This window comes from Argiope bruennichi, chromosome X2 (assembly GCF_947563725.1).
Source record: "Argiope bruennichi chromosome X2, qqArgBrue1.1, whole genome shotgun sequence".
In the NCBI taxonomy this organism is placed as follows: Eukaryota; Metazoa; Arthropoda; class Arachnida; order Araneae; family Araneidae; genus Argiope; species Argiope bruennichi.
In genome coordinates this window covers 25,109,527-25,119,526 of record NC_079163.1, presented here as the reverse complement: position 1 = coordinate 25,119,526, position 10,000 = coordinate 25,109,527, and positions in this window count along the sequence as shown.

Sequence of the window (10,000 nt, the reverse complement as noted above, 5' to 3'; positions counted from 1 at the left end):
AAACATTTTAGTTGAATTTTAAATAATTTTTCATACAGTATCTTTCATTCACTGTTTATTTGTTGTCCAATTGTGTGTGTGGTGTGTGTGTGTTGTGTGTGTGTGTGGTGTGTGTGTGTGTGTGTGTTTCACCATTCAGCTGGAGTTCAAATTTATTTCATTACAATATAAATTTTACAATGATTGCACATTATGATTTATTCATATAAACTTACAATAAACATAGATATGGAACAAAATTTTTCATTTGTCAGTTGTTGAAATAAATTTTAAACTGTCATTATATTCTTATAATTGTTTGTTTGTTTCTGTGTGGTTTGTTTTTTGTTTGTTTGTGTGTGTGTGTGTGTGACCAATCAGCTGGTGGAAAGCTGGATTCTCTTTTTAACATGTTTTGAAAATTTTTCCCTATGATAATTGTTTCATTTTTTAATAGGTTATTGAGACTCATTTTCATTAAATAGAATAAAAATTTTTAAAATAATGAATGTTTTATTTTTAATTCGTTTTTCCTAATTATTTTATTTATTTATTCTTTTTTATTCTCACAGAATAATAATTGCTTAAATTTTTTTGTTGCAGAAGATCAGAATATATTTATATAGATATGAAATTGGGATGCATGACATTGTTACTCAAAAGTAAGCTTGATATTTTTTAAATATTTTATTTCATATCACAGAGATTAAACACTTCAGTTGAATTTTAAATTAATTTTTCATGCAGTATCTTTCATTCACTAATTATTTGTTGTCCAGTTGTGTGTGTGTGTGTGGTGTGTGTGAGTGGTGTGTGTGTGTGTTTCACCATGCAGCTGGGGTTCAAATTTATTTCATTACAATATAAATTTTACAATGGTTGCACATTATGATTTATTCATATAAACTTACAATAAATATAGCTATGGAACAAAAATTTTTATTTGTCAGTTGTTGAAATAAATTTTATACTGTCATTATATTCTTAAAATTGTTTGTTTGTTTCTGTGTGTTTTGTGTGGTTTGTGTGTGTGTATGTGTGTGTGCGTGTGTGTGTGTGTGTGTGACCATTCAGCTGTTGGAAAGCTGGATTCTCTTTTTTACATGATTTGAAAAATTTTCCCTATGATAATTGTTTCATTTTTTAATAGGTTATTGAGACTCATTTTCATGAAATAGAATAAAAAATTTGTAAAATAATGAATGTTTTATTTTTAATTCGGTTTTCCTAATTATTTTATTTTTTCTTCTTATTTTATTTATAAACTTACAATAAATATAAATATAGATATGGAACAAAATTTTTTATTTGTCAGTTGTTGAAATAAATTTTAAACTGTCATTATATTCTTATAATTGTTTGTTTGTTTCTGTGTGTTTTGTGTGGTTTGTTTGTTTGTTTGTGTGTGTGTGTGTGTGTGTTTGACCATTCAGCTTTTGGAAAGCTGGATGCTCTTTTTTACATGATTTGAAAATTTTTCCCTATGATAATTGTTTCATTTTTTAATAGGTTATTGAGACTCATTTTCATGAAATAGAATAAAAAATTTGTAAAATAATGAATGTTTTATTTTTAATTCGGTTTTCCTAATTATTTTATTTATTTCTTCTTTTTTATTCTCAGGGAATAATGATTGCTTAAATTTTTTTGTTGCAGAAGATCAGATTATATTTATATAGATATGAAATTGGGCTGCATGACATTGTTACTCAAAAGTAAGCTTGATATTTTTTAAATATTTTATTTCATATCACAGAGATTAAACATTTCAGTTGAATTTTAAATTAATTTTTCATACAGTATCTTTCATTCACTGTTTATTTGTTGTCCACTTGTGTGTGTGGTGTGTGTGTGTGTGTGTGGTGTGTGTGTGTGTGTGTGTGTGTGTGTGTGTGTGTGTTTCACCATTCAGCTGCATTTCAAACTTATTTCATTACAATATAAATTTTACAATGGTTGCACATTACGATTTATTCATATAAACTTACAATAAATATAGATATGGAACAAAAATTTTTATTTGTCAGTTGTTAAAATAAATTTTATACTGTCATTATATTCTTACAATTGTTTGTTTGTTTCTGTGTTTTGTGTGGTTTCTTTGTTTGTGTGTGTGTGTGTGTGTGTGTGTGTGTGTGTGTGTGTGTGTGTGTGTGTGTGTGTGTGTGTGTGTGTGTGTTTGACAATTCATCTGGTGGAAAGCTGGATTTTCTTTTTTACATGTTTTGAAAATTTTTCCCAATGATATTATTTACATTTTTTAATAGGTTATTGAGTCTCATTTTCATTAAATAGAATAAAAAATTTGTAAAATAATGAATGTTTTATTTTTAATTCGGTTTTCCTAATTATTTTATTTATTTATTCTTTTTTATTCTCAGGGAATAATAATTGCTTAAATTTTTTTGTTGCAGAAGATCAGAATATATTTATATAAATACGAAATTGTGCTTCATGACATTGTTAATCAAAAATAAGCTTGATATTTTTTTAAATATTTTATTTCATATCACAGAGATTAAATGCTTCAGTTGAATTTTAAATTAATTTTTCATACAGTATCTTTCATTCACTGTTTATTTGTTGTCCAGTTGTGTGTGTATGTGTGTGTGGGGTGTGTGTGTGTGTGTATGTGTGTATGTGTGTTTGTGTGTGTGTTTCATCATTCAGCTGCATTTCAAACTTATTTCATTACAATATGAATTTTACAATGGTTGCACATTATGATTTATTCATATAAACTTACAATAAATATAGATATGGAACAAAATTTTTTATTTGTCAGTTGTTGAAATAAATTTTATACTGTCATTATATTCTTATAATTGTTTGTTGTTTCTTTGTGTTTTGTGTGGTTTGTTTGTGTGTGTGTGTGTGTGTGTGTGTGTGTGTGTGTGTGTGTGTGTATGTGTGTGTGTGTGTGTGTTTGACCATTCAGCTGTTGGAAAGCTGGATTCTCTTTTTTACATGATTTGAAAATTTTTCCCTATGATAATTGTTTCATTTTTTAATAGGTTATTCAGTCTCATTTTCATTAAATAGAATAAAAAATTTGTAAAATAATGAATGTTTTATTTTTAATTCGGTTTTCCTAATTATTTTATTTATTTATTCTCAGGACATAATAATTGCTTAAATTTTTTTGATGCAGAAGATCAGAATAAATTTATATAGATATGAAATTGGGCTTCATGACATTGTTACTCAAAAGTAAGCTTGATATTTTTAAAATATTTTATTTCATATCACAGAGATTAAACATTTCAGTTGAATTTTAAATTAATTTTTCATACAGTATCTTTCATTCACTGTTTATTTGTTGTCCAATTGTGTGTGTGGTGTGTGTGTGTGGTGTGTGTGTGTGTGTTTCACCATTCAGCTGGAGTTCAAATTTATTTCATTACAATATAAATTTTACAATGGTTGCATTTTATGATTTTTTCATATAAACTTACAATAAATATAGATATGGAACAAAAATTTTTATTTGTCAGTTGTTGAAATAAATTTTATACTGTCATTATATTCTTACAATTGTTTGTTTGATTCTGTGTGTCTTGTGTGGTTTGTTTGTTTGTGTGTGTGTGTGTGTGTGTGTGTGTGTGTGTGTGTGTGTGTGTGTGTGTGTGTGTGTGTGTGTGTGTGTGTGTGTGTGTGTGTGTGTTTGACAATTCATCTGGTGGAAAGCTGGATTCTCTTTTTTACATGTTTTGAAAATTTTTCCCAATGATATTATTTACATTTTTTAATAGCTTATTGAGTCTCATTTTCATTAAATAGAATAAAAAATTTGTAAAATAATGCATGTTTTATTTTTAATTCGGTTTTCCTAATTATTTTATTTATTTATTCTTGTTTATTTTCAGGGAATAATAATTGCTTAAATTTTTTTGTTGCAGAAGATCAGAATATATTTATATAGATACGAAATTGTGCTTCATGACATTGTTACTCAAAAATAAGCTTGATATTTTTTTAAATATTTTATTTCATATCTTAGAGATTAAACGCTTCAGTTGAATTTTAAATTAATTTTTCATACATTATCTTTCATTCACTGTTTATTTGGTTTCCAGTTGTGTGTGTATGTGTGTGTGTGGTGTGTGTGTGTGTGTGTGTGTGTATGTGTGTTTGTGTGTGTGTTTCATCATTCAGCTGGATTTCAAATTTATTTCATTACAATATGAATTTTACAATGGTTTCACATTATGATTTATTCATATAAACTTACAATAAATATAGATATGGAACAAAATTTTTTATTTGTCAGTTGTTGAAATAAATTTTATACTGTCATTATATTCTTATAATTGTTTGTTGTTTCTGTGTGTTTTGTGTGGTTTGTTTGCGCGCGCGCGTGTGTGTGTGTGTGTGTGTGTGTGTGTGTGTGTGTGTGTGTGTGTGTGTGTGTGTGTGTGTGTGTGTGTGTGTGTTGACCAATCAGCTGGTGGAAAGCTGGATTCTCTTTTTAACATGTTTTGAAAATTTTTCCCTATGATAATTGTTTCATTTTTTAATAGGTTATTGAGACTCATTTTCATTAAATAGAATAAAAAATTTGTAAAATAATGAATGTTTTATTTTTAATTCGGTTTTCCTAATTATTTTATTTATTTCTTCTTTTTTATTCTCAGGGAATAATGATTGCTTAAATTTTTTTGTTGCAGAAGATCAGATTATATTTATATAGATATGAAATTGGGCTGCATGACATTGTTACTCAAAAGTAAGCTTGATATTTTTTAAATATTTTATTTCATATCACAGAGATTAAACACTTCAGTTGAATTTTAAATTAATTTTTCATACAGTATCTTTCATTCACTGTTTATTTGTTGTCCAATTGTGTGTGTGGTGTGTGTGTGTGTTGTGTGTGTGTGTGTGTGTGTGTTTCACCATTCAGCTGGAGTTCAAATTTATTTCATTACAATATAAATTTTACAATGGTTGCACATTATGATTTATTCATATAAACTTACAATAAATATAGATATGAAACAAAATTTTTTATTTGTCAGTTGTTGAAATAAATTTTATACTGTCATTATATTCTTATGATTGTTTGTTTGTTTCTGTGTGTTTTGTGTGGTTTGTTTGATTGTGTGTGTGTGTGTGTGTGTGTGTGTGTGTGTGTGTGTGTGTGTGTGTGTGTGTGTGTGTGTGTGTGTGTGTGTGTGTTTCACCATTCAGCTGGGGTTCAAATTTATTTCATTACAATATAAATTTTACAATGGTTGCACATTATGATTTATTCATATAAACTTACAATAAATATAGATATGAAAGAAAATTTTTTATTTGTCAGTTGTTGAAATAAATTTTATACTGTCATTATATTCTTATAATAGTTTGTTTGTTTCTGTGTGTTTTGTGTGGTTTGTTTGCGTGTGTGTGTAAGTGTGTGTGTGTGTGTGTGTGTGTGTGTGTGTGTGTGTGTGTGTGTGTGTGTGTGTGTGTGTGTGTGTGTTTGACCAATCAGCTGGTGGAAAGCTGGATTCTCTTTTTAACATGTTTTGAAAATTTTTCCCTATGATAATTGTTTCATTTTTTAATAGGTTATTGAGACTGATTTTCATTAAATAGAATAAAAAATTTGTAAAATAATGAATGTTTTATTTTTAATTCGGTTTTCCTAATTATTTTATTTATTTCTTCTTTTTTATTCTCAGGGAATAATGATTGCTTAAATTTTTTTGTTGCAGAAGATCAGATTATATTTATATAGATATGAAATTGGGCTGCATCACATTGTTACTCAAAAGTAAGCTTGATATTTTTTAAATATTTTATTTCATATCACAGAGATTAAACATTTCAGTTGAATTTTAAATTAATTTTTCATACAGTATCTTTCATTCACTGTTTATTTGTTGTCCAATTGTGTGTGTGGTGTGTGTGTGTGTTGTGTGTGTGTGTGTGTGTGTGTGTGTTTCACCATTCAGCTGGAGTTCAAATTTATTTCATTACAATATAAATTTTACAATGGTTGCACATTATGATTTATTCATATAAACTTACAATAAATATAGATATGAAACAAAATTTTTTATTTGTCAGTTGTTGAAGTAAATTTTATACTGTCATTATATTCTTATAATTGTTTGTTTGTTTCTGTGTGTTTTGTGTGGTTTGTTTGATTGTGTGTGTGTGTGTGTGTGTGTGTGTGTGTGTGTGTGTGTGTGTGTGTGTGTGTGTGTGTGTGTGTGTGTGTGTGTGTGTGTGTTTGACAATTCATCTGGTGGAAAGCTGGATTCTCTTTTTTACATGTTTTGAAAATTTTTCCCAATGATATTATTTACATTTTTTAATAGGTTATTGAGTCTCATTTTCATTAAATAGAATAAACAATTTGTAAAATAATGAATGTTTTATTTTTAATTCGGTTTTCCTAATTATTTTATTTATTTATTCTTTTTTATTCTCATTGAATAATAATTGTTTAAATTTTTTTGTTGCAGAAGATCAGAATATATTTATATAGATACGAAATTGTGCTTCATGACATTATTACTCAAAAATAAGCTTGATATTTTTTTAAATATTTTATTTCATATCACAGAGATTAAACGCTTCAGTTGAATTTTAAATTAATTTTTCATACAGTATCTTTCATTCACTGTTTATTTGTTGTCCAGTTGTGTGTGTGTGTGGTGTGTGTGTGTGTGTATGTGTGTTTGTGTGTGTGTTTCATCATTCAGCTGGATTTCAAATTTATTTCATTACAATATGAATTTTACAATGGTTGCACATTATGATTTATTCATATAAACTTACAATAAATATAGATATGGAACAAAATTTTTTATTTGTCAGTTGTTGAAATAAATTTTATACTGTCATTATATTCTTATAATTGTTTGTTGTTTCTTTGTGTTTTGTGTGGTTTGTTTGTTTGTGTGTGTGTGTGTGTGTGTGTGTGTGTGTGTGTGTGTGTGTGTGTGTTTGTGTTTGACCATTCAGCTGTTGGAAAGCTGGATTCTCTTTTTTACATGATTTGAAAATTTTTCCCTATGATAATTGTTTCATTTTTTAATAGGTTATTGAGTCTCATTTTCATAAAATAGAATAAAAAATTTGTAAAATAATGAATGTTTTATTTTTAATTCGGTTTTCCTAATTATTTTATTTATTTATTCTCAGGACATAATAATTTCTTAAATTTTTTTGATGCAGAAGATCAGAATAAATTTATACAGATATGAAATTGGGCTTCATTACATTGTTGCTCAAAAGTAAGCTTGATATTTTTAAAATATTTTATTTCATATCACAGAGATTAAACACTTCAGTTGAATTTTAAATTAATTTTTCATACAGTATCTTTCATTCACTGTTTATTTGTTGTCCAGTTCTGTGTGTGGTGTGTGTGTGTGTCTGTCTGTGTGTGTGTGTGTGTGTGTGTGTTTCACCATTCAGCTGGAGTTCAAATTTATTTCATTACAATGTAAATTTTACAATGGTTGCACATTATGATTTATTCATATAAACTTACAATAAATATAGATATGGAACAAAATTTTTTATTTGTCAGTTGTTGAAATAAATTTTAAACTGTCATTATATTCTTATAATTGTTTGTTGTTTCTTTGTGTTTTGTGTGGTTTGTTTGTGTGTGTGTGTGTGTGTGTGTGTGTGTGTGTGTGTGTGTGTGTGTGTGTGTGTGTGTGTGTGTGTGTGTGTGTGTGTGTGTGTGTGTGTGTTTGACCATTCAGCTGTTGGAAAGCTGGATTCTCTTTTTTACATGATTTGAATATTTTTCCCTATGATAATTGTTTCATTTTTTAATAGGTTATTGAGACTCATTTTCATTAAATAGAATAAAAAATTTGTAAAATAATGAATGTTTTATTTTTAATTCGGTTTTCCTAATTATTTTATTTATTTATTCTTTTTTATTCTCAGAGAATAATAATTGCTTAAATTTTTTTGTTGCAGAAGATCAGAATATATTTATATAGATATGAAATTGGGCTGCATGACATTGTTACTCAAAAATAAGCTTGATATTTTTTAAATATTTTATTTCATATCACAGAGATTAAACACTTCAGTTGAATTTTAAATTAATTTTTCATACAGTATCATTCATTCACGGTTTATTTGTTCCAATTGTGTGTGTGGTGTGTGTGTGTGTGTGTGTGTGTGTGTGACCAATCAGCTGGTGGAAAGCTGGATTCTCTTTTTAACATGTTTTGAAAATTTTTCCTTATGATAATTGTTTCCCTATGTTAATTGTTCAGTTGAATTTTAAATTAATTTTTCATACAGTATCTTTCATTCACTGTTTATTTGTTGTCCAATTGTGTGTGTGTGTGTGTGTGTGTGTGTGTGTGTGTGTGTGTGTGTGTGTGTGTGTGTGTGTGTGTGTGTGTGTGTGTGTGTGTTCACCATTCAGCTGGGGTTCAAATTTATTTCATTACAATATAAATTTTACAATGGTTGCACATTATGATTTATTCATATAAACTTACAATAAATATAGATATGAAACAAAATTTTTTATTTGTCAGTTGTTGAAATAAATTTTATACTGTCATTATATTCTTATAATTGTTTGTTTGTTTCTGTGTGTTTTGTGTGGTTTGTTTGCGTGTGTGTGTGTGTGTGTGTGTGTGTGTGTGTGTGTGTGTTTGACCAATCAGCTGGTGGAAAGCTGGATTCTCTTTTTTACATGTTTTGAAAAATTTTCCCAATGATATTATTTACATTTTTTAATAGGTTATTGAGTCTCATTTTCATTAAATAGAATAAAAAATTTGTAAAATAATGAATGTTTTATTTTTAATTCGGTTTTCTTATTATTTTATTTATTTCTTCTTTTTTATTCTCAGGGAATAATGATTGCTTAAATTTTTTTGTTGCAGAAGATCAGATTATATTTATATAGATATGAAATTGGGCTGCATGACATTGTTACTCAAAAGTAAGCTTGATATTTTTTAAATATTTTATTTCATATCACAGAGATTAAACATTTCAGTTGAATTTTAAATTAATTTTTCATACAGTATCTTTCATTCACTGTTTATTTGTTGTCCAATTGTGTGTGTGGTGTGTGTGTGTGTTGTGTGTGTGTGTGTGTGTGTTTCACCATTCAGCTGGAGTTCAAATTTATTTCATTACAATATAAATTTTACAATGGTTGCACATTATGATTTATTCATATAAACTTACAATAAATATAGATATGAAACAAAATTTTTTATTTGTCAGTTGTTGAAATAAATTTTATACTGTCATTATATTCTTATAATTGTTTGTTTGTTTCTGTGTGTTTTGTGTGGTTTGTTTGTGTGTGTGTGTGTGTGTGTGTGTGTGTGTGTGTGTGTGTGTGTGTGTTTGACCATTCAGCTGTTGGAAAGCTGGATTCTCTTTTTTACATGATTTGAATATTTTTCCCTATGATAATTGTTTCATTTTTTAATAGGTTATTGAGACTCATTTTCATTAAATAGAATAAAAAATTTGTAAAATAATGAATGTTTTATTTTTAATTCGGTTTTCCTAATTATTTTATTTATTTATTCTTTTTTATTCTCAGAGAATAATAATTGCTTAAATTTTTTTGTTGCAGAAGATCAGAATATATTTATATAGATATGAAATTGGGCTGCATGACATTGTTACTCAAAAATAAGCTTGATATTTTTTAAATATTTTATTTCATATCACAGAGATTAAACACTTCAGTTGAATTTTAAATTAATTTTTCATACAGTATCATTCATTCACGGTTTATTTGTTCCAATTGTGTGTGTGGTGTGTGTGTGTGTGTGTGTGTGTGTGTGTGTGTGTGTGTGTGACCAATCAGCTGGTGGAAAGCTGGATTCTCTTTTTAACATGTTTTGAAAATTTTTCCTTATGATAATTGTTTCCCTATGTTAATTGTTCAGTTGAATTTTAAATTAATTTTTCATACAGTATCTTTCATTCACTGTTTATTTGTTGTCCAATTGTGTGTGTGTGTGTGTGTGTGTGTGTGTGTGTGTGTGTGTGTGTGTGTGTGTGTGTGTGTGTGTGT